Source organism: Canis lupus, chromosome Y, assembly GCF_048164855.1.
Source record: "Canis lupus baileyi chromosome Y, mCanLup2.hap1, whole genome shotgun sequence".
Lineage (NCBI taxonomy): Eukaryota > Metazoa > Chordata > Mammalia > Carnivora > Canidae > Canis > Canis lupus.
Window position 1 is genome coordinate 10,852,033 of NC_132877.1, and position 25,927 is coordinate 10,877,959.

A 25,927-nucleotide genomic window follows, 5' to 3' on the forward strand; every position below is an offset into this window, starting at 1 on the left:
TATACAGCTTTTAAGATGTTGAGGAATGTTCCCTCTATCCCTACACTCTGAAGAGTGTTGATCAGGATTGAATGCTGTACTTTTTCAAATGCTTTCTCTGCATCTTTTGAGAGGATCATATGGTTCTTGGTATTTCTCTTCCTGATATGATGAATTACATTGATTGTTTTATGAGTGATGAACCAGCCTTGTGTCCCGGGAATAAATATTACTTGATCTTGGTGAGTAATGTTCTTAATGTTCTGTTGTGTCCTATTGGCTAGTATCTACTTGAGAAGTTTTTCATCCATGTTCATAAGGGATATTGCTCTATAATTCTACTTTTTGGTGGGGTCTTTGATTTTGGAATTAACATGATGCTGGCCTCATAGAACGAATTTGGAAGTACTCCATCTCTATCACTCCAAACAGCTTTAGTAGAATAGGTATGGTTTCTTCTTTAAACATTTGATAGAATTTCCCAGGGAAGCCTGGACTCTTGTGTCTTTGGAGGTTTTGATGACTGCTTCAATTTCCTCCCTCGTTATTGGCCTGTTCAGGTTTTCTATTTCTTCCTGTTCCAGTTTTGGTAGTTTGTGGCTTTCCAGAAATGCGTCCATTTCTTTTAGATTGCCTAATTTATTGGTGTATAGCTGTTCATAATCTGTTTTTAAAACCGGTTGTATTTCCTTGGTGTTGGTAGTGATCTCTCCTTTCTCATTCATGATTTCATTAATTTGAGTCTTCTCTCTCTTCTTTTTAATAGGATGGCTAATGATTTATCTATCTTATTAATTCTTTCAAAGAACCACCTCCTGGTTTTGTTGGTCTGTTCTACGGTTCTTCTGGTCTCGATTTCATTGAGTTCAGCTCCAATCTTTATTAATTTCTTCTGCTGTAGCATCTATTTTCTGTGTTTTCTATAGCTCCTTTAGATGTAAGGTTAGCTTTTGTATTTGAGTTCTTTCCAGTTTTTGGATGGATGCTTATATTGCAATGTATTTCCCCCTTAGGACTGCTTTTGCTGCATCCCAAAGATTTTGAACAGTTCTATCTTCATTCTCATCAGTTTCCATGAATCTTATTAATTTAACCTCCACGTGTTTGAAGTCCTTCCAAACTTCTTGTTATGACTTAGTTCTAATTTCAAGGCATTATGGTCTGAGAATATGCAGGGGATGATCCCAATCTTTTGGTATTGGTTCAGACCTGATTTGTGACCCAGTATGTGGTCTATTCTGGAGAAAGTTCCATGTGCACTTGAGAAGAATGTCTATTCAGTTGAATTTGGATTTAATGTTGTGTAGATATCTGTGAATTCCATCTGATCCAGTGTATCATTTAAAACTCTCATTTCTTTGGAGATGTTGTGTTTAGAAGACCTATGGAGTGTAGAAAGTGCTAGATTGAAGTCACCAATATAAGTGTATTATCTAAGTGTGTATTAACTTGTTATTAATTGATTGATATATTTGGCAGCTCCCACGTTCGGGGAATATATATTGATGATTGTTAAGTCCTCTTGTGGGATAGATCCTTTAAGTTGATATAGTGTCCCTCTTCATCTCTCACTACAGTCTTCGGGGTAATATTTAGATTTTCTGATATAAGGATGGCTACCCCTGCTTTCTTTTGAGGACCACTTGAATGGTAAATTGTTCTCCAACCTTTTATTTTCAGGCTGTAGGTGTCTTTCTGTCTAAAATGAGTCTCTTGTAGACAGCAAATAAAAGGGGCCTGCTTTCCAATTCAGTCTGAACTCCTGTGCCTTTTGATGGGGTCATTTTGCCTGTTAACATTCAGAGTTACTATTGAAAGATATGAGTTTAGTGTCATTATGATATCTATTCAGTCCCTGTTTTTGTGGATTGTTCCAATGGACTTCTTATTAAAGGGGAATTTTGAGAGCCCCCCTTAACATTTCTTACAGAGCTGGTTTGGAGGTCACATATTTTTTCTGTTCCTGCCTGTCTTGGAAGCTCTTTATCTCTCTGTCCATTCTGAATGAGAGTCTTGCTGGATTAAGTATTTTTGGCTGCATGTTTTTCTCACTTAGAACCCTGACTATATCCTGTCAGCCCTTTCTGGCCTTGCATGTCTCTGTGGAGAGGTCTGCTGTTACCCTAATACTCCTCCCCATAAATGTCAGGGATTTCTTGTCTCTGGCTGTTTTAAGGATCTTCTCTTTATCTTTGGAATTTGCAAGTTTCACTATGAAATGTCAAGGTGTTAATCGGTTTTTATTGATTTTAGGGAGGGGAAGCTCTATTTCCTGGATATTAGTGCCTGTTTCCTTTCCCCTTAGGAATGTTCAGCTATGAGTTGTTCAAATACATATTTTGGCCCTCTGTCCCATTCGTCGCCTTCAGGAACCCCAATTAAATGTAGGTTTTTCTTCCTCAGGCTTTTGCTTATTTCCCTTAATCTATCCTCATATCTTTTAATTGTTTGTCTCTTTTTTCCTCAGTTTCCCTCTTTGCCATCAATTTGTGTTCTATGTCATTCACTGGTTCTTCCACCTCATTAACACTCGTAGTTAGGACTTCTAGTTTGGATTGTATCTCATTCAATTGATTTTTAATTTCTGCCTCATTAGATCTAAATTCTGCAGTCGTGAAGTCTCTTGAGTCCGTTATGCTTTTTTCTAGAGCCACCAGTAGCTTTATAATAGTTCTTCTGAATTGGCTTTCTGACATTGAAATTGTAATCCAAATTTTGTAACTCTGTGGCAGAGAGGACTGTTTCTGATTCTTTCTTTTGAGGTGAGGTTTTCCTTCTAGTCATTTTGCTCAGTGCAGTGTGGCCAAAAACAAGGTATATTTGGCAAACTAGAAAAGGACTGGAGAGAAAGAAGAAAAGAAAAGATATAAAAAGAAAAACGGAGAAAAAAAGAAAAAGGAGAGAAAAAAAAGAATGATAAAGAAAGGAAGGAAAAAATGGGGTGGGGGAAGCAAACAGAAATAAAAAAGAAAAAAACAAAACAAAACACGGGGAGTATCCTCTGATTCTGTATACTGGAAGTCCCTTGATTTCCCCCTGAAACTTACCAGTGCTGCTTGGCCAATAATTTGTTTTTACCCTGTCTGTCTAGCTTGTCTTCTGGGTGAGGGGGCTTTTGTACTGATTTTCAGATGTTAGCACTTGGTGGAGCTGTTCTGCCCCCTGCCTGGTGTAGGGCTCAGTGAGTATGTTTATCCTGTGTATCTGGTGAGGCCCAGTGAGGCTCAGTGGGAGTTTTTTACCCTATGAGGCCCCAGGAGGAACAACCACAGTGGCAGTGGCCAGCTCTGGAGCCCTGGAGTCAGCTCCCGCAGTAACTACAGAGCTCTCAGTCTGCAGGGGCCTGGGCGCTCTGGGGGCGGGGCTGCTGATCAGCTCAGCTTGGGGCAGGAGTGTCCTTCTGTCCTGTGCCCTCCTGCCCCCTGCCTGTCCGTGGGGGAGGTCAAATCCTGGGCTGTTTCCCTGGCTCCCTGTGCTCCCAGGCCTGAGATGTTAGATTCCCCTGTGCTCCCAGGCCTGAGCTGTTAGATTCATGCCACACAGCCCCCTCATCCCAGAGCCACCACCTGAGCCCCTCCGAGCTGCTCCCAGGTCCAGCCATGTGTACGCTGCAGGCCTTTAGGGAGCTTGGCACACTCTCCCTGGTGAGCAGGTGTCTGTTAGTGTTCCAGGGAGCCAAAGGGCATCTCCGCCCTCCTGGGGTCCTGCTCTAACTCCCTGGGAGCGCCTTTCCACCTGGGATGATTGGTAAAGCTCCTGCTTCTCTCGGACAGGGCTTTCCTGTCCTGGGAGTACTCACCCTGGCCTTCGCCCAGCTCCTCACGGGGCCCCACCCCCTTGGATGCCTTTTGTTTATTTAATTCTTTTTTCCCCATTCTTCCTACCTTGATAGAAGCATGAAATCTCACTGTAGCATCCCCTCTGTTCTCTCTTTAAATCTCAGGCCGAATTTGTAGATTTTCAGGATGATTTGAAGGCTATCTAGGTAATTTGGTGGGGACAGGTGACTCGGGGACCCTACTCTTCCTCCATCTTGCCCCTCCCCCCACATTGCTGCTTATCACTGGCTCTTGGCTGCACATAGAATTTCAGAACAGATTCAATTTGTATCATTGAAGCTTTGTACCATACTTGCAACATTTCCACCTTTGTCTCTCCTTCTGTCTCCTATCCTATTCTCTGATGCTGTGTATTCATTATTCTAGGTACCACACATAGCATCAACATGCAGTATTGGTGTAACACTGCCTGCTTATTTCTCTTAACCTAAGGGCCTCCAAGCCAATGCATATCATCACTATTATTGTTATTTCCTTCCTCATAAATTGGGATAATATTTCATTGTAGAGATAGACTATTTTTTTATCCTTTTGTTCATCAATGGACGTGAAGTCTTTTCTTTTTTTCTTGGGTGTTGTGAATGGTGTTGCAGATCATGTGCAGATATATTTGTGAGACTCAGATTTCAACTCTTTGTGAAGTACTTGCCAAAACTCAAATTGCTAGATTATATGATAGATTTTTTTATTTAAAATTGGGGTAAGGCCTCCATGTTTTTTTTTTAATTGAACCTTTATTTGTTTAGATTCTTCTTTGGGTACTTTAAGAATATGGCTTCTTGGGTAACCCTGGTGGCTCAGTGGTTTAGCGCCACCTTCAGCCCAGGGCCTGATCCTGGAGATCTGGGATTGAGTCCCATGTCAGGCTCCCTGCATGGAGCCTGCTTCTCCCTCTGCCTGTGTCTCTGCCTCTGTGTGTGTGTGTATCTCTCATGAGTAAATAAATAAAATCTTAAAAAAAAGAAAAAAAAAGAATATGGCTTCTCCAAGGCCTTTCTGTACCCCACACTGACTCAGGTTGGTCTGCAAGGCAAATGACCAGTAATGGAATCACATTTTGAACTCTGATAATCTTATCATTCATTTTGGATGGTGTTCTAACACCAGCTCTGCTATGGTCATCCATTTCCCAGGATCTAAGGTTAAAAACCCAAAACAAAACAAAACAAAACAAAACAAAACAAAAAAAACCAAAACCTTTTTATGAAACCAGCTGGGTACATATGAACTGATAAGTGAGCAAAAATATTTTGTTTTCAGAAACAGAAAAAGTCATCCATCAAAGGAGTCACAGGAAGGTACAATTAAAATTCATTAATTAGGGATCCCTGGGTGGCGCAGTGGTTTGGCGCCTGCCTTTGGCCCAGGGTGCGATCCTGGAGACCCGGGATCGAGTCCCACGTCGGGCTCCCGGTGCATGGAGCCTGTTTCTCCCTCTGCCTGTGTCTCTGCCTTTCTCTCTCTCTCTCTGTGACTATCATAAATAAATAAAAATTTAAAAAAATTCATTAATTAATTGACTCAAGAAATATTGTTGTAGGGGCACCAGGGTATTTTTGTCAGTTAGGTTTCCACCTCCTGGTTTTCAGCTCTGGTCATGATATCAAAGTCATCAGATTCACCCATCCTCATCATGGAACCTGCTTAGTATTCTCTCTTCCTTTCTCTCTGCCCCTCTTCTCCTTACACTTTCTCTTTTGCTCTCTCTACAAAAAAACAAAACAAAACAAAACAAAAACATTATTCAATTTTGCTCAGGGTGCCATTCTAAAGACAAATATACTAAGCCATGTCCTTTATGTTTCATGTTTGAAAATGTTAATTTAAATGGTCAGTCATTAGTTTATACCCTAAACAGTAAAATGGCATTCAGAACCCTAAGTTGGTCAGACTTAATAGTAGGCATTGTGAAGATAACATTTGGAAATATTAGTCCATATTAAATGTTAGCAAATAAAACTCCTATTATGTTTTAAAATAGACCTTGTTACTGAAATTGGGGTTAGGTTGATGTCATAATGCAGCATATAATATAAAAATTGCTCTATCACCCACAATTATTCACATCTACATCAGTGTGGAATATTTATAATGAAGAATAAACTGGTATAATTATTTTGTCTACATTAATGTTGACCACATATTCAGTACTCCTCTACATTAGGGAGTGTTTTGATATATGCATAATATTATGTGACCATGGACCCTGGGATCATGACCTTTGCCAAGGGGAGTTGCTGATAGAAAAGAGCCAGCCTGGTGACCGCACTTTACTTATTTTAATTCAGATCAAGATGACCCACAAGGTTACATGAGTGTCAGGTGTACCACCTATGATCGTCACTTATGTTTATTGAAACTCCACTCATCCCGAACATATTTACCATGTGTCCCCATAAAGCACTATTGCCATTTCATTGATTATATTCCCTATGATGTATCTTTCACCCTCTGACTTTTAATGGATATGTGGAAATGTATCCCCTCTGCTCTTCTTCAAAACTATGGCTATTTGTAAATGGTATACATTCAGTTTTTAAATCTCTCCCATACTGGATGATTTTGTAACAACAGATTATAGACTAAATACAATAGAGTAATACACTAAATAAAACAGAAGATAAAAATTACCTAATGTGGGACTCGATAACAGGACTCCATGACCACACCCTGAGTCAAAGTCAGATGCTCACTACTGAGGTACCCAGGCATCCCTTGCTCTGTATTTTTATTTGTAGTTTTGTAAAGCTTATATCTGAGGCTACACTATAGATAAGTACTGCCCTACTGGTTCAACACACCAGTCCTTTCTATCTTTCCTGTCTGGGCCCTCAGTTGTTCAGTTTTGTACAGTGCTCACTGATGTGCCACAAGACGTGAAAGTTTACCAACTGCTCTCACAGTCATCATTTGTGCCTTACGTGGACCTTGAAAGGTAAGCATGACAATCAGCATGTTTCCCATTCTGCACAAAAGGAAACTGAGGTCCATGACAGGAAGTAAGGACAGACCACTATGGGGTCGCAAAGCCAGGGAGGACACAAAAGCAGGAGGAAGAACACACGAGGGGCTAGAAGGCAACCACCAGCATGATGCATTTGGAGAACTGAATGTTGTTGAAGAAAGACTTGATTGGGGTGTGGAATACTGGGGTGGCCAAGGGAGACGAGGGGTCCACTAAGAAAGGCAGCACCACGTGGCAGTTAAGACCACAGTCTCTGGTCAGAGATAGAAATAACTGAGCCTCATCCCTGCTACTTCCTCACTGTATAACCTTCGTCTCGACCTTTATTTTATTTATTTATTTATTTATTTATTTATTTATTTATTTACTTACTTACTTATTTATTTATTTATTTATTTATGATAGTCACCGAGAGAGAGTGAGAGAGAGAGAGATAGAGAGACAGAGACACAGGCAGAGGGAGAAGCAGGCTCCATGCACCAGGAGCCCGGTGTGGGATTCGATCCCGGGTCTCCAGGATCATGTCCTGGACCAAAAGCAGGCACCAAACCCCTGTGCCACCCAGGGATCCCTCGTCTCAAACTTTAAACTTCCCAGCCTTGTTGGTTGTCTATAAAATGGGGACAAAAAATGATCAATATAAGCTGCTTTGAGCAGGAGATGGACACAAAGTTACTTGCCATCATTCCAAAAACGTAGAAAATGCTCCAGAAATAAGAGCCTCTAAGTTGTGGACCTCACAATTAGGAATGGCCTGGCCTAGCCAATGAGTTGAGGTTACACTGGATCACATGGCCACGTCTGCTCCACTCAGCCGCAGCCAGAGGGCAGAAGTTACCTGCTTCTGTGGCCATTGCTGTTTCTAGGATTGATGGGGGGGTGCCCCTCTGGATTGAGTCCAGATATCCAGGTTTGTAATTACACGGAGGCTGAGAGAACATGTTAAAAAAATATTTCTCTGGAGGATCTCTGTGAGCCCCCGGTGTCCTTGCTCATGTGCTCTTCGTTTCTGTTTCATTGTAATTGCCCCCTGAACAACTTTCTTTACCTAACTCCATGCCTTGGTTTTCGCATCTCCCGAAGGGGAGTGATGGTAAATCTGCTGATCTGTGTTCTGGTGCACCTGTTAGGATAGGCATATAGTGGCTTTGTGTGTAGGATTCCTGGTGTAAAAGCCATGTGAGTGAGTAGGATTGTTTCTTGACTGAAAAAGTAGTGAAACTTCCATCGGGCATCTACACATGGACCATAATCATGTCTCTAGGGACAGAAAAGTCACTCCCTCTGAATCCGTAAGTCAATGCCAACCTATGGGGATATCTGATAGAAAAAGCAGGTCAGACAGCACCCTGCCACTTCTCTCTGTGCTGCGTGAGGGCTGTTGATGTTGTCTCTAGTTGTGCACGTGTAGCTTTTTTCCACTTTGTCGGTGGGTCTAGTGACTGGGAGGGAGACAACTACAAACTCTTCAGTAGTGTTTTTTTTTAACACTTCTTTGAAAAGTTTTTTTTTCTAAGAGAGAGAGCACAAGTAGAGGGAAGAGCAGAGGGTGAGGGAGAAGCCGCCCTACTGCTGGTCAGGGAGCACTATGTGGGGCTCAACCTCAGAATTCTGAGATCATGACCTGAGAAAAGGCAGATGATAAACCAACTAACCCTCCCAGGCATCCCTGGTAGTTTGCTTTCTTAATGTCATAAAGACTGTGACCTTTTCACAAAATATAAAGTAGTAATGATTATACAGATTATTGGGGTCTCAGAAGGATTTTAGGTAGTGGCCTGTATTGTGCGTCTTGTCTCCTTGTGAAACATCGGTTTCTCATGAAGTCCTGGTTTCTTATTTTGGAAAGTGATTTTAGAAACCAAGATCTGGGCACTAGGTGTGGTTGTTTCTGCTGGGGCTTGTTGCCTCTAGGTCAGGTCAGCAATAAGTGTGTGTATGCTCACCTGTGTATCGTCCTTAAACTAAATATGAGTTAACGCTGGCATCTCTAGTCCTTCACCACATGGATCAATCCAGCCTCCTCTCTTTGCTCAAATCTCAGCCTCAAAGAACCTGGTTCTACCCTTCTGCCACACATTTACTTGATAGGAGTGGATAGTCTCTCCACACTGGAGTATTAGATGCAAGGATATTCTGATGAATTATTGGAAGGAAAAATAACAGAAGCTTTGTTTATGAGACATGTAGAAGACAGACAATGGTTACAGGAGGAAACCAGAGCAAACTGAAGAACTGTACGCAGCAGGGGGCATCCACCTGCTCCAGGTCTGCAGGGAAATGGGCCCAGAGCCTCCCTTTCCTGTTACTTTAGATCACTCAGGTCTCAAAGTAGCGAAACATGGGGAAAAAACTCAAGGAATGCAGTGTGAGTGGAATGCTGTGTCTCTGACCATATGTGGTGGGAGGAGTGGGTCCATATGAGGAGCAACCTTGGCTCCCCAAGGAATGTTCCCAGGGCTATGCTGGATGTAGAGTATCTTCCCTGATTTTCCACCAGGGACCTGGGAGGAACATACACCTGAACCTGAGGAAGCAAGCCAGGGGGTGAGGCACAGAGGAAGAAGACCTTCTCTATATGAGCTCAATAAATGCAGAAATTTAGAGACACTCATGTCCTTCTTATAATGATGCAAGGACAAGAATGTTCTTCCTCCTGTGCTCTGGCCAGGATGACCTCCAGGGATGACCAGGACATGATGCTCTGACTAGTTCCCATGGTAGTGAAGATCCTGGCAGGGTAGGCCAGGGTGACAATACAGAAGGGTCTCTCTGCAGGCTCCATGGTGGAACTAACACTGCAAAGGGCAGACTTCTATCTGGCTCATCTGCCTCCCCCTGATCCCTCTCCTTCAGGGGTCTTCGGTCTCCAGTATTCTGGAGAAATGCAGACATAAGAGATGAGTTGTGCTTGGAACCTAGACAAAGCATAAATGGTGTACAGGCTGCCGAAAGCTGGACAACAGCTATCTTTCAAGCAATCTGCCCTTTCCTTTTTGTTTGATTTAATTTCTTAATTTACTCATGAGAGACACAGAGAAAGGCAGAGACATAAGCAGAAGAAGAAGCAGGCTCCCTATGGGGAGCCTGATGCAGAACTCAATCCCAGAACCCCAGAATAACTCCCTGAGCTGAAGGCAGATGTGCCGCTGAGCCACCCAGACATTCTGCCAGCTGCCATGTCAGGCCAGATTTGCTTCCCAGAAAAATCCCCAGGGATGCAGATCTGGAACCTGAAGGAACTGAGCTGAGTGATGGGCACTTCTTTGACCAGCCTAGGCCTGGGAAAGTGGTTGGAGGGAGACCCTGACACCTTGGCTGTTCCTCACAGTGTGCAGTGTGGATGTATGACTGCTAGGCTAGATGCAGGGAAGTAGTAGTGTCTTAGCTCAGCCTTGCCTTGGGTGACCATGTGTCCTCTACTCCCCAATAATGGGACTCTGCCCAGACCCGCTTCCAGGATTCTGACTTAAGGTAGGGTCATTGAGACCTCCAAACATGAAGTTATTATTAATTATTAGTGGGTCCTGTGGTCACCATGGGGGTGCTCGGGTGATGGGGGCCCGGGTGTTCAGATTCAAGCCCCCTGGTGGTCATGTGTATTGCTTAGGACCCTACGCCTCTGCTGTAATGCACAGCATTCCAAAATTACAGCTCACATTTGGGGTAGATCTTCCAAACAGACAAAACAAGAGCGACCCCAAAAGAAAGTCTCCTCTCCAACGAACCATACTCATGACAACTGGCATACCTCCCCATGGCTTATTTGTAGGTGAGCACCCCCTTGTCCACACCATTAAACCATGGAGAGAGAGTCCTTCAGCATTCTGAAGCTGGAAGCGTTCTCTGAATACCTGGATTGAGAAAGACAAAGCATAGTTTGGAAGAAGATACAGAGTCTTGAAAATAGCTCAGTGTGAGTTTTGGGGGCTTAAAAAGGTGATTCAATGAAAAACACTAAAGAGAAACTTCATGAGCAGTTATTTCTGGGAAGAGGGAATGCTGGTCGCACAAATGGGTGGTATACACAAGTGTGTTTCCAGCTATTTGAAGGAAGATTCCTATAGTGATACTGTGGAGGTCACTGATATACATCTACCCAGTTAATTTTCTCTTTCTTTCTTTCTTTCTTTCTTTCTTTCTTTCTTTCTTTCTTTCTTTCTTAAATTTTTTTTTATTTATGATAGTTACAGGGAGAGAGAGAGAGGCAGAGACACAGGCAGAGAGAGGGAGAAGCAGGCTCCATGCACCGGGAGCCCGACGTGGGACTCGATCCCGGGTCTCCGGGATCACGCCCTGGGCCAAAGGCAGGCGCCAAACCGCTGCACCACTCAGGGATCCCTCTTTCTTTCTTTCTTTCTTTCTTTCTTTCTTTCTTTCTTTCTTTCTTTCTTTCTTTCTTTCCTCTCAAAGGTTTTATTTTTTATTTTCATTTTTAAAAGGTTTTATCTATTTATTCATGATAGACATATATATAGAGAGAGAGAGGCAGAGACAGGCAGCGGGAGAAGCAGGTTCCACGCTGGGAGCCTGACACAGGACTCAAACACGGCTCTCCAGGATCATGCCCTTGGCCAAAGGCAGGCACCACTCCGCTGATCCACACAGGTGTCCTAAGTTTAAAAGATTTTAGAAGTGCCTTTGTAGTTTATATAAAAAAATAAAACAACAAAACCTGATATTAGAGATACTTGTAAAGAATTTTAGTAAGATGAATAATTTTCTAAATGTGAAAGTGTAAAACAAGAATAATTTTTGTTACATGATATGTACTGTAAATAAATCATTGCATCTTTATTTTTATATTTATTTTTTTATTGGTGTTCAATTTACCAACATATAGAATAACACTCAGTGCTCATCCCATCAAGTGCCCACCTCAGTGCCCATCACCCAATCACCCCCGCCCCCCGCCCACTCCCCTTCCACCACCCCTAGTTCATTTCCCAGAGTTAGGAGTCTCTCATATTCTGTCTCCCTTTCTGATATTTCCCACTCATTATTTCTCCTTTCCCCTTTATTCCTTTTCACTATTTTTTATATTCCCCAAATGAATGAGACCATATAATGTTTGTCCTTCTCTGATTGGCTTATTTCACTCAGCATATTACCCTCCAGTTCCATCCACATTGAAGCAAATGGTGGGTATTTGTTGTTTCTAATGGCTGAGTAATATTCCATTGTATACATAAACCACATCTTCCCTATCCATTCATCTTTTGATGGACACTGAGGCTCCTTCCACAGTTTGGCTATTGTGGACATTGCTGCTAGAAACATCAGCGTGCAGGTGTCCCGACGTTTCATTGCATCTTTATCTTTGGGATAAATCCCCAACAGTGCAATTGCTGGGTTGTAGGGCAGATCTATTTTTAATTCTTTGGGGGAATTTCCACAGTTTTCCAGAGTGACTGCCGAGTTCACGTTCCCACCAACAGTGCAAGAGGGTGCCCCTTTCTCCATCCTCTCCAACAATTGATGTTTCCTCTTCTTAATTTTCCCCATTCTTACTGGTGTGAGGTGGTATCTCATTGTGGTTTTGATTTGTATTTCCCTGATGGCCAGTGATGTGGAGCATTTTCTTAGGTGATTGTTGATCATATCTATGTCTTCCTCTTGAAATTTCTGTTCATGTCTTTTGCCCATTTCCTGATTGGATTGTTTGTTTCTTTTGCTGTTGAGTTTAATAAGGTCTTTTTTTAAGTTTCTTTATTTCTATAAATTTATTTTTTATTGGTGTTCAATTTGCCAACATATGGAATAACACCCAGTCCTCATCCCATCAAGTGCCCCCACTCAGTGCCCATCACCCATCCTCCCCCACCCCCACCCTCCTCCTCTTCCACCACCCCTAGTTTGTTTCCCAGAGTTAGGAGTCTTCATGTTCTGTCTCCCTTTCTGATATTTCTTACCCATTTCTTCTCCCTTCCCTTCTATTCCCTTTCACTATTATTTATATTCCTCAAATGAATGAGACCATATAATGCTGGGGATTTACCTCCAAAATGCAGATGCAATGGAATGCCAGGACACCTGCACCCTGATGTTTCTAGCAGCAATGTCCACAACAGCCAAACTGTGGAAGGAGACTCAATGTCCATTGAAAGATGAATGGATAAAGAAGATGTGGTTTATGTATACAATGGAATATTTCTCAGCCATTATAAATGACAAATACCCACCATTTGCTTCAATGTGGATGGAACAGGAGGGTATTATGCTGAGCGAAATAAGTCAATCAGAGGAGGACAAACATTATATGGTCTCAAATCATTGCATCTAAATGAATAAATATCATGAGTACACATTTGATATCCCTAAAAGTTGATATTATTAAGACAAGCCCCAATATCTTTATGTACTTGAGGGAAAAGAATATTTTTATTACAGCATTGGAAGCTTGACTTAGATTTGGGTTCAGCTTCTATTGAGGCATTAAGAATTCTGGAGTATCTGGTACCAATGCTTTAATAATCTACTTTGTAAACTTAGCATATTTTAAGTACATTGCTATTTATATCCACTAGATCCTTGAAGTGCACTGGAAGTGCTAACTGTCACAGAGGAATTTCTGTGAACGTGTAGATGGGCTACTCTTACTCTTGATGTTCTGAAGATGCAGGACTTGCTTCTGTTTCTGGAACACCCTTTATGTGTCTGTACCTATGCTTCATGCTTTCCACAATTTCTCTCACTCATCCCTCACAACCTGGTGAAGTAGTCGTTCTGAATCTCTGCTCTTGGCTGCAGACAAGGAATGGGGAGAAAGCTGGTTTGTTCTGGATTACTTCACAAATGTGCAGGTGGCAGGGCTGTGGGCAGGGGCTCCCTGGGAGGCAGAAGGATGGGGCAAGGAGGAAAGGACAGAGCCAGAAACCCAAGAACCTGTTGTCAAAGGGACAGAGGTCCAGTTGCTGACGAGTGACCTGAAGCTATGGAAACACCCTGGCTTTGTCCTGCATGGACCCCTCTCCTTCCCTGGCATCCTGACTACTGGGGACTTGTGGGCAGTTGAGACAGCACCCTTCGCTGGACACAGCACAAATGGACTAGAACATGAAAATTGGGCCTTTGGGGTTATGGAGCAGGATACAGAGGCTTACGGAGCCCAGAGAGGGAGGGAGAGTGTCTCTCTTCCTTTGGCCCTGAATCCTGGATCCTGTCAAGGGGACCACACCTCATCTCCGCTGCATATAGGGGTCACTTGCCTGGCTTCTCTGCCAACCTTTGTGCTAGTGCTGAGAAATTTCTCTTCCTAATATCCCTGTGACACTGTCACTTATCCTTTCCTTCCACTAGATGCTACTCTACAGCCACCACAACAACCTGCATTTCTGATTCCTTGGTCCCAGTGTGGAGGAGTCAGAGAGATCTGGTGAGTTCCTCTCAATCTCCAGAAGGCAAATGGAGACCCTAGTATTTACCTGGGCTCTGTTGATATGCTATAGCTTGAACACTCAGCGTGTGTCAGGCTCTTCTTTCCAAGTACCTTTTCTCTCTCTTTTTAAAAAGAATGTATTTATTTAGTTCAGAGAGAGAAGACTGTGTGCACAAGTGGAGGCTGCAGGGGAAGGGTAATGGCAGAGGTGGAGGTAGGAGGAGTAGGAAAGAATTTCTGCTGACTTCTTGTTGTGCAGGGAGCCTGACTCAGGGTGCAATTTCAGGACCCCAATATCCTGACCTGAGCTGAAAGTTAGACTCCAAAACTCAACCAGCAGAGCAACCCGGGCACTCCTTCACCAGTTAGTTCACCAGTTAGTTTCTTAACTGTCCCCAGGACGCTTGAAGTTAGTTCCCACCCTATGTGCTGGGAAATTGAAATTCCGGAGATGATGTGATCTGTCCAGAGTCACACAGCACATAGGTAGAGAATTTTTTATTCAAAATGAGGTCCTCAGATCCCAAATGACAGAGATTTAAAAACTCTCCTGATCCATTGCCTAAGGCAGTTGCTAATTATTGAGTTTCTATGATGTGCTAGAGAATACAGACATAAATAAGACATACTCTCTGAATGGTTTGTTCTGTGTCTACTCTCCCAGAAAACCTGTCCCCATGTCTCTCCAGGATCTGGCACACAGCTTGACACAGAGTAAGGCCTCGGTTATTACAGAATAAAAGAATTGCACTTATGTCAGAGACTTTCTTCTTTTTTTATAACATTTTATTATTTATTTATTTATTTATTTATTTATTTATTTATTTATTCATGCGAGACACACAGAAAGAGACAGAGAAGTGGGTTTCCTGAGGGAAGCCTAATGTGGGACTGGATCCTAGGAATCCCAAGGATCATGATCTGAGCGAAAGGCAAAACCTCAACCAGTGAGCCACAGGTGTCCCTGTCAGAAGACTTCTGTGGTCCATTCCAGGGATTGTATAGGACAGAGGATGTCCTGGGACCTCGTATTTGTCCTATCCAGGCATCTGTTTGAGTCCTTTTTTCGGGGGTCTGTTGGATCAATCCCATTGGGCCATCCCAATGGTCCCTTCCAGTCCTGGAGGACTGCTCTTTGTAAAACCCTGGTTTAGGATTATTTTTCTAGTGGCACATGCTTCTTCATTTTCTCCATGTTCTTGGATTTCTTTGGAGCCTTAAACCCTGTGCAGAATATGGTAAGTTCTCTGGATGCCTTTCCCTGAAAAATACATTTAAACCTACCTTTTGCATCCAGTTTCCATGCCTTCCTAGACCTGAAATTAAGATTTCAGGTAATCTTAATCTGAAATTAAGTGTCTCTCCTGCAGAAGATTCTTGGAGGCTGCAGACATCTCAAGCCAACAGATTGACTTCTTAAAGGGAGGGAGAGGGTTAGTCAATCACCAAATTGTTATAAATTGCCACCATGTGCTATGCTTCACACCAGGTCCTGGGGACTTCAGGGGACAGCTGCAGCATCCAGGTGGGTCAGGAGGCCACTGGGGGAAGCTATAGTCAGCAGCCCCTGGGATCTCAGCCCACATCATCAGACTGGGCTCTGGGACTTTTGTAGATTCTCACCTCCCCTGGTGCCTGGGTTTTTATCCCTCCTGGCCTTCCACATTAGAGTCTTCTGGAGCAGATTTATCCAAGATAAACATGGATGACTCCTACTCAGGTTCCTTAGTGCTTCTGCTCCAGAGTATATCCTACAGGCATGCAAACTCAGCTGCTATTAATGTTACAAGTTCAAAGCAAACCTCATCCTAACTTCCTCAGCAGAATGTCAGAAAACTCTTCCTCTCCTTTTTGTTGCTAAAAATAATAATAACATCCAATACTAACAAAAGGTTGAGACATTCATCAGGCATATATGTGTGGAGAACTGTGGGACCCCTTTGGCTATGGGGTGAACAAGATCACATGTTTGGCTGAGGCATGGGGGTGGAGCACAGATGACATGATGCCTGGCTGCCAAGTTCCAATCCTCATTTCACGGGGTCTGATGTATTCCCAATTTTTTAGACTGCTATAAGGAAAAAAATTTCTCAAAAACAGGTGAGAAGGGGCAAGATGGCAGAAGAGTAGTGTCCCCAAGTCACCTGTCCTCACCAAATTACCTAGATAAACCTCAAACCATCCTGAAAATCTATGAATTCAGCCTGATACTTAAAGAGAGAATAGCTACAGCTACACTGTAATGTTACAGTGAGAAGAGTTCATGCTTCTATCAAGGAGGGAGAAGGGGGAAAAAAGAAATAAAGAAAAAAAGGCATCCAAGGGGGAGGCGCCCTGCGAGGAGCCAGGCTAAGACCAGGGCGAGTGCCCCCAGGACAGGAAAGGCCCTTTCTGGAGAAACAGGAGCTTCACCAATCATCTGGGGTGGAAAGGTGCTCCAGGGAGTGAGAGTAGGACCCCAGGAGGGGCGGGGATGCCCTCAGCCTCCCTGGGGCACTAACAGACACCTGCACCACAGGGAGAATGCAGCGAGCTCCCTAAAGGGCTGCAGCGCATGCAGGGCTGGACCCGGGAGCAGCTCTTAAGTGCTCGTGTGGAGGCCCTGCACGGAGGGGGCTGCGCAGCTCAAGGAGCAGCTCAGAGGACTCAGGAGCAGCTCTGTGCAGAGGGGGGCCCACAGCTCTGGGAGCATTTTAGAGGGGCTCAGGTGGTGGCTCCGTGGAGAGGGGGCTGCCCAGCCAGGAGCACAATTCCAACAGTGCAGGCTCAGGAGCACAGGGTGCTGGAGACACAGCCCAGGATCTGGCCTCTCCCTGGGACAGGTAGAGGCCAGGAGGGCACAGGATGGCAAGGATGCCCCTGCCCCAAGCTGAGATCAACGACGCCGCATCTGGAGCATCCAGGCCCCTGCAGACTGAGAACTCCAAGGCTACTGCAGGAGTTGAATGCAGGGCTCCAGAGCTGGCTGCCTCCACTGTGGGTTTTCCTCCTGGGGCCTCACAGGGTAATCAATCCCCACTGAGCTTCACAGTGGTCTCAGAGGATAAACACCTTAAATATCTTTCACTAAGCATCTCCCCCAAATGCTGACACATGAAAATCAAAACAAAAGACCCCTCCCCCAGAAGACCAGCTAGATGGAGAGTATACAGAATCAGAGGATACTCCCCCCTTGGTTTTTTGTTTTTGTTTTTTCTTTGTTTTTGTTTTGCTTTTTGATTTCCATTTGCTTCCCCTCCACCTTTTTTCTTTTTTCTCTTTTTCTTCTCTTCTTTCTTTTTTCTTACTTTATTCTTTTTCTTTACTTCTTCCTCTTCTTTCTTTTTCTCCTGTTCCCAATAGAACTTGTTTTTGATCACTCTGCACTGAGCAAAATGACAGAAGGAAAACCTCACCTCCAAAGAAAGAATCAGAAACAGTCCTCTATGCCACAGAGTTACAAAATTTGGATTACAATTCAATGTCAGAAAACCAATTCAGAAGCACAATTATAAAGCTACTGGTGAAAAAAATAAAAATAAAAATAAATAAAGCTACTGGTGGCTCTAGAAAAAAAGCATAAAGGACTCAAGAGACTTCATGATGGCAGAATTTAGATCTAATCAGACAGAAATTAAAAATCAATTGAATGAGATGCAATCCAAACTAGAAGTCCTAATGATGAGTGTTAATGAGGTGGAAGAATGAGTGGCATAGAAGGCAAGTTGATGGCAAAGAGGGAAACTGAGAAAAAAAGGGACAAACAATTAAAAGACATGAGGATAGATTAAGGGAAATAAATGACAGCCTGAGGAAGAAAAACCTGCATTTAATAGGGATTCCTGAGGACACCGAAAGGGACAGAGAGCCAGAATATGTATTTGAACAACTCATAGCTGAAAACTTTTCTAATCTGGGAAGGGAAACAGGCATTCAGATCCAGGAAATAGAGCCACCCCCTCGAAAAACAATAAAAACCATTCAACACCTCGACATTTGATAGTGAAGCTTGGAAATTCAGAAGATAAAGGGAAGATCCTTAAAGCAGCAAGAGACAAGAAATCCCTGACCTTTATGGGGAGGAGTATTAGGGTAACAGCAGACCTCTCCACGGAGACATGCAAGGCCAGAAAGGGCTGGCAAGATATATTCAGTGTCCTGATTAAGAAAAACATGCAACCAAGAATACTTTATTCAGCAAGGCTTTCATTCAGAATGGAAGGAGAGATAAAGAGCTTCTAACACAGGCAGGAACTGAAAGAATATGTGAACTCCAAACCAACTCTGCAAGAAGTTTTAAGGGGGACTTTCAAAATTCCCCTTGAAAAAGAAGTCCAATGGAACAATCCACAAAAACAAGGACTGAATAGATATCATGATGACACTAGACACTAAACTCATATCTTTCAATAGTAACTCTGAATGTTAACGGGCATAATGACCCCATCAAAAGACACAGGGTTTCAGACTGGATAAAAAATCAGGACTCATCTATTTGCTGTCTATAAGAGACTCATTTTAGACAGAAGGACACCTGCAAACTGATAATAAAAGGTTGGAGAACCATTGACCATTCCAATGGTCCTCAAAAGAAGGCAGGGGTGGCCATCCTTAAATCAGATAAACTAAAATTTACCCCGAACACTGTAGTGAGAGATGAAGACAGACACTATATCATACTTAAACGATCTATCCAACCAGAGGACTTAACAATCCTCAATATATATGCCCTGAATGTGGGAGCTGCCAAATATATTAATCACTAAATAACCAGTTAAGACACACTTAGATAATAAAGAACTTCTACTTGGTGACTTCAATCTAGCGTTTTCTACACTCGATAGGTCTTTTAAACACAACATCGTCAAAGAAACAAGAGTTTTAAATGATACACTGGACCAGATGGATTTCACAGATATCTACAGAACTTTACATCCAAACTCAACTGAATACACATTATTCTCAAGTGCACATGGAGCTTTCTCCAGAATAGATCACATAGTGAGTCACAAATCAGATCTTAACTGAAACAAAAATATTGGGTTCGTCCTCTGCATATTCTCAGACCATACTGCTATGAAATTAGAACTAAATCACAACAAGAAGTTTGGAAGGATCTCAAACACGTGGAGGTTAAGGACCATCCTGCGAAAAGATGAAAGGGTCAACCAGGAAATTAAGGATGAATTAAAAAGATCCATGGAAAATAATGAGAATGAAAATAAAACCATTCAAAATCTTTGGGATGCAGCAAAAGCAGTCCTGAGGGGGAAATACATTGCAATATAAGCATCCATCCAAAAACTGGAAAGAACTCAAATACAAAATCTAATCTTACACCTAAAGGAGCTAGAGAAAAAAAAAAGCAAATAGATCCAACACCCAGGAGGAAAAGAGAGTTAATAAAGATTTGAACAGAAACCAAAGAAATCGAGAGCAGAAGAACTCTGGAACAGATCAACAAAACCAGGAGTTCGTTCTTTGAAAGAATTAATAAGACAGATAATCCATTACCGAGCCATATTAAAAAGAAGACAGAGAAGACTCAAATTAATAAAATCATGAATGAGAAAGGATAGATCACTACCAACACCAAGGAAATACAAACGATTTTAAAAGCATATTATTAACAGCTATACACCAATAAATTAGGCAATCTAGAAGAAATGGACGCATTTCTGAAAAGCCACAAACTACCAAAACTGGAACAGGAAAAAATAGAAAACCTGAACAGGCCAATAACCAGGGAGGAAATTGAAGTAGTCATCCAAAACATCCCAAGACACGAGTCCAGGGCCAGATGGCTTCCCTGGGGAATTCTATCAAACGTTTAAAGAAGAAACCATACCTATTCTACTAAAGCTGTTTGGAAAGATACAAAGAGATGGAGTACTTCCAAATTTGTTCTATGAGGCCAGCATCACGTTAATTCCAAAACCAGACAAACACCCCATCAAAAAAGTAGAATTATAGACCAGTGTCCATGAAGATCATGGATGCAAAAATTTTAAACGAGATACTAGCTAATAGGATCCAACATTACATTAAGAAAATTATTCAGCATGACCAAGTTGGGACACAAGGCTGGTTCAACACTTGTAAAACAATCAGTGTGATTCATCATTTCAGCAAGACAAAAACCAAGAAAAATATGATCCTCTTGTTAGATGCAGAGAAAGCATTTGACAAAATACAGCATCCATTCCTGATCAAAACTCCTCAGAGTGTAGGGATGGAAGAGTCGTCAACATCTTAAAAGCCATTTACGAAAAGCCCACAGCAAATATAATTCTCAATGGGGAAGCATTAGGAGCATTTCCCCTAAGATCAGGAACAAGAGAGGGATGTCCCCTCTCACCACTGCTATTCAACATAGTACGGGAAGTCCTAGCTTCAGCAATCAGACAACAAAAAGACATTAAAGGCATTCAAATTGGCAAATAAGAAGTCAAACTCTCCCTCTTTGCTGATAACATGATACTCTACATAGAAAACCCAAAAGCCTCCACCCCCAGATTGCTAGAACTCATACAGAAATTTGGAAGTGTGGCCGGATACAAAATCAATGCCCAGAAGTCAGGGACATGTCTATACACTATGAAACTGAAGACAGAGAAATTAAGGAGTCAATCCCATTTACAATTGCACCCAAAAGCAATTTTACACCTAGTAATAAATTTAACGAAAGAGGTAAAGGATCTATACCCTAAAAACTACAGAATGCTTCTGAAAGAAATGGAGGAAGACACAAATTCCATGCTCATAGATTGGCAGAATTAACATTGTGAAAATGTCAATGTTACCCAGGGCAATTTACACATTTAATGCAATCCCTATCAAAATATCATGGACTTTCTTCAGGGAGCTAGAAAAATTATTTTAAGAATTGTGTGGAAAAAAAATAAAAAAAAAAAAAAAAAAAAGAATTGTGTGGAATCTTAAAAGACGCCAAACAGAATAGGGAATCCAGGGGTGGACCTTCAACTTTATGGTCAACCAATATTCAACAAATGAAGAAAGACTATCCGCTGGAAGAAAGACAGTCTCTTCAGTAAATGGTGCTGGGAAAATTGAAATGCAGAAGAATGAAACTAGACCACTCTCTTGTACCATACACAAAGATAAAATCAAAATGGATGAAATATCTAAATGTGAGACAAGATTACATCAAAATCCTAGAGGAGAACACAGGCAACGCCCTTTTTGAACTCAGCCACAGTAACTTCTTGCAAGATACATCCACGAAGTCAATAGAAACAAAATCAAAAATGAACTATTGGGACTTCATCAAGACAAGAAGCCTTTGCACAGCAAAGGATACAGTCAACAAAATGAAAAGATAATTTACAGAATGGGAGAAGATATTTGCAAATGACGTATCAGATAAAGGGCTGGTTTCCAAGCTCTATAAAGATCTTACTAAACTCAACACCAAAGAAACAAACAATCCAATCAGGAATTGGGCAAAAGACATGAACAGAAATCTCACAGAGGAAGACATAGACATGGCCAACAAGCACTTGAGGATATGCTCTGCATCACTTGCCATCAGGGAATTACAAATCAAAACCACCATGAGAAACTACCTCACGCCAGTGAGAATGGGGAAAATTAACACAGCAGGAAACCACAAGTGTTGGAGAGGATACAGAGAAAAGGGAACCCTCTTGCACTGTTGGTGGGAATGTGAACTGGTGCAGGCACTCTAGCCATAGTTTAGAAAGTGATGTGTCATGTGTCATCAGTGCTGACACTATCTAAATTTTTGAGATTGTTGTCATATGTGGGATATACTTTACTGTACTTCTGTCAGCATGTGAGAATATCCATCATCTAGGTATTTTGAGTTTTCTTTGTGACCTGATTAAATTTTAAAATGCTGAAGCAAGGTCAATCATTAATTAGTTTTTCAATGTAAACAGTTTTGTAAAGTGTTTCCATTGTCTTATTTCATGAGAAACCAGTGAGAAGCTTTCTATTCTTCAAGATGTTTAATATTTACTTCCTTCTTAAACAGATTATCAAATAACTTGAATGCCCAATTTCTGATTCTATTTGCAATTTATCTTTTCTTCTTCATGCATGAAAGCTTTTGCTGAGAAACAAAAATAAATAAATTTTTCATTGTTTGGTGCATTTATCACTATATAATTGTCATTGTTTTGTGTATTTATCACTATATAAGTATAAGTATAATGTATTTTTTAGTGTATTCCAGTAGGTATGGATTACCAGCATAATTCTATTGGCCTGAACCTGGATATCCTGAGTACTCCAGTTTGTTAGTTAATGTAAGAAGTCCTCAGTCCTGCATATTTACTGCCTGAAAATTAGGGGAAAATGGTATTGGACACGAAATGTTTTCTTTTAGTAATTGTCAGGTTTGATCTGATTAGTAGTGAAATGGAATAAAGAGGCCAGGCAAAAGTTGGTCCAAACAGGCTTTTATTGGGACTGGCTCTCAGGTGAGGTTCTGCAGCCCTGCAGGGAAGGGAGAGAGCAGGGAAGTTGGGGCCTGGGAAATAGTGCCCAAGCAAACTGCAGGGGGGCCTATTAAGAGTTTTCTGGGGGAAGATAGGGGCAGGGCAGCATTTCTATTAGGACAAGGGTTATACGTCTTTGTTTGCAACACCACCAGCAAGGTGGTGTTGGTGGGAAGTTCGGTCAGGGCACCATTCCAGTTAGGGCAAGGATTACTGGTCTTTGTGTGCTAAGTTAGGGTAGGGCATCAAGGCAACCTTATTGGAAGGTTGCTGGCCCAGGGTATGCCTTTGGAGGTCCCCAGTCTCCCCAGCCCAACAGGAATTACGGACCTAACCTACCCCCACAAAAGCACTATAGATCCATTTTATCCATAAGTTCTAAAAGAAGACCATCTTATCATGTAAAGAGTAAGAAAGATGTAACTTCACAGAATAATAAACACAGCTTTTTCCAGGTAGGGTCAAGTGGTAACTTCTGCCACTAGTTTATGTATTTGAGTCTTGTCCACTACTTACCAGCTGTGTGACCTTTGGTAAGTCACCTGGCCTCTCTGTACCTCCCTTCTCCTTCTCAGTTTGGTTGGGTGGATTAGGCCATCTAACTGTCCAGAGCCCTCCCTTGGCTAGCTCCAGGAGCAACAGCAGCTGGTAGAGCAATCTTCATGGTATTCACGAGGCAACAGCGCCACCCAATGGCTCATAATCCCAGGTATAGACAACCTGGTCCTTCGCAGCAATGAGGATTTGAGGATCTGAGGACAGGCAGTGTGTGGGCACCTGATGAGTTGGCAAAGGTAGGGCATAAGCAGGGAGAAAAACCATAAATATTTGTGGGGTCACAAATGAAGTTGGATTCTCACCTGACACTGTATGTAAAAGTTAATTCAAAATTGACCCAACACCAAAACATAAGGCAAACCTGTAAAACAGGACAAAAGCTGCATGACCTTGGATTTGGCAATGCTTTTTGGATATGATAACAAAAGCACAGGTAACAGAATAAAAATAGATAAATATGGGATTCCAGGGTGACTAAGTGATTTAGAGCCTGCCTTGGGCACAGGTTGTTATCCTGGAGTCCCAGGATCAAGTCCCACATCTGGTTCCCTACATGGAGCCTGATTCTCCCTTTGCCTGTGTCTCTGCCTCTATCTCTGTCTCATGAATAAATAAATAAAATCTTTTAAAGATAGATAAACAGACTCTTAAAATTTAATATTTCTTTTACAGGACACAATCAACATTTTACCAAAGCTATCCTGTCTCTGTCACTGCCCCAATGTACATGGACCAGTCTTACAAATACTGAGGATTAGGACACAGGCCCCAGCCATACACATGTCACTTAAATCATGCTTCTATCACTTCTTTATTCTATTTCTTGCTTAACAATAAATTCCCTCTGTGGCTCTACCCTGTCCTACATTTGGATGATTATCATTCTGGGGACACCTGACTGGCTCTGCCTTCATCTCAGGGCATCATCAAAGGACATGATAGAGTCCCACATCAGGTCCTTGCACATGCTTTTGCCTCTGTCTGTATTTCTGCCTCTGTGTGTGTGTCTCCCATGGATGATTATCATTCTGGAGAATGCAGTCCCAAACTGCTGCTGGTGCATTTGCATCTCCAGTTTCTATATTGTATCTGACCCTGCTCACCTCACCTGATCTACTGGCATCACCCTGACTCCTGACCTGAGTTTGGGCCAATGAATGCCATTGAAGCCATGAGTGGTGGGCAGGGATGAGGGCTGGGATTCAGAAGGGCCTGTGCAACCACCCTGCAACATGGGCTATCCTCTAAAGTCAGGCTCTGCTAAGCTCCCTCCACGTGAGGTCTATCCTTCCCAGGTGGCTTGGAAATGCCTAATTCTTCCTTCCTTTCAGGTGTCAAGAAGTCCCCTGTAAACTCTTTAAGAGAAGGAGCAGAAAAAGCAGATTGGAGCAAAAACATCATAGAAGAGGAAACGTGAAGAGTTTGGATGAAAGCCAGCAAGGGTAGGTGCAGATGCATTTATTCAGCCCACATCAAATGTGATCTCACTGTGTGCCATGCTCTATTATATGATCCTGCCATGTTGGGTCTATCATAAAGTTTTCCAGTGTAGAGGACCCATGACAAGGTGCCGATATTATGAATTTTCTATACATATTAGGAGCTGAATAAATGCAGTTTCCTTGGACAGTGGGTCAGTGTGATGGTCAAGTCACTGGCATCTGAGTTTTGGGGATAGAGTTCCCATTACAACCTGTTCAAGATCCTGTGGGAGCTAAAGTAGCTAATCTGGGAACAGAGCATGCTGAGTGCTTATTTTTGACCCTTTGGACTTACAGTTGGCACCATATGTCAACCATATCTCATAAATATTCTGTTCTACATACACTGGAAAATGTGGGACTGACCAGATTGCCTCTCTTTTTCATCCACACTAGGAATCTAAATAGCAAAAATAGTGGTTGGCCTTCTTGTCCTCCATTTCTAACTCTCCCTTTCATCTCCTTTTCCCATGCTCTCCAATTCCACCTCTCCAATTCTGCCTCATCTTCCCAGACTCCTCTCCTTATGTCATGGGAGGAAGGTGTCACCTCTCAGATCCCCAGTGTAAAAAGTCTTGTCAACCCTTACTGCAGGGCATCCCATGATATGGTTTGTGCTCTTTTATCTGCTCTTTTATTGATGCCAAGTGAGCACAATCAGGGAGTATATCATTGAAAAATCATGTCAGGGATCTCTGGGTGGCGCAGCAGTTTGGCACCTGCCTTTGGCCCAGGGCACGATGCTGGAGACCCTGGATTGAATCTCACATTGGGCTCCCGGTGCATGGAGCATGCTTCTCCCTCTGCCTGTGTCTCTGCCTCTCTCTCTATCTCTGTGACTATCATAAATAAATAAAAATTTAAAAAAAGAAAAATCATGTCAATACTTTGGGATCAATTATGAGATGGGTAATTGTTAAGTTTCCTGGGCTGCTTGCCCAAGATACTGTTCTGACTTCCTGCAAGTAGGAAAGTATGGATAATTGACAAGTTACTGATGATTTCATGCCAGAGTCCAAGTTTATCTATGGTCAGAGAGCTGCCCATTTCTGTCGTCTATTCACAGTCCCCCATTCTGGTCCTTAATTCACTTGTGAGATGTTGACCCATTCAGAGAAAACCAGAGATCCCATGTTTTCTTGCTGCACATGGTCTAGTCGTCTTCATATTCAACTGATTGGAAGATATCATTGACTATTCATGTCATGGAGTACTTAAGGCTCCAAATAGGATGCAATTAACCAGAACTATGATCACCATGAAAG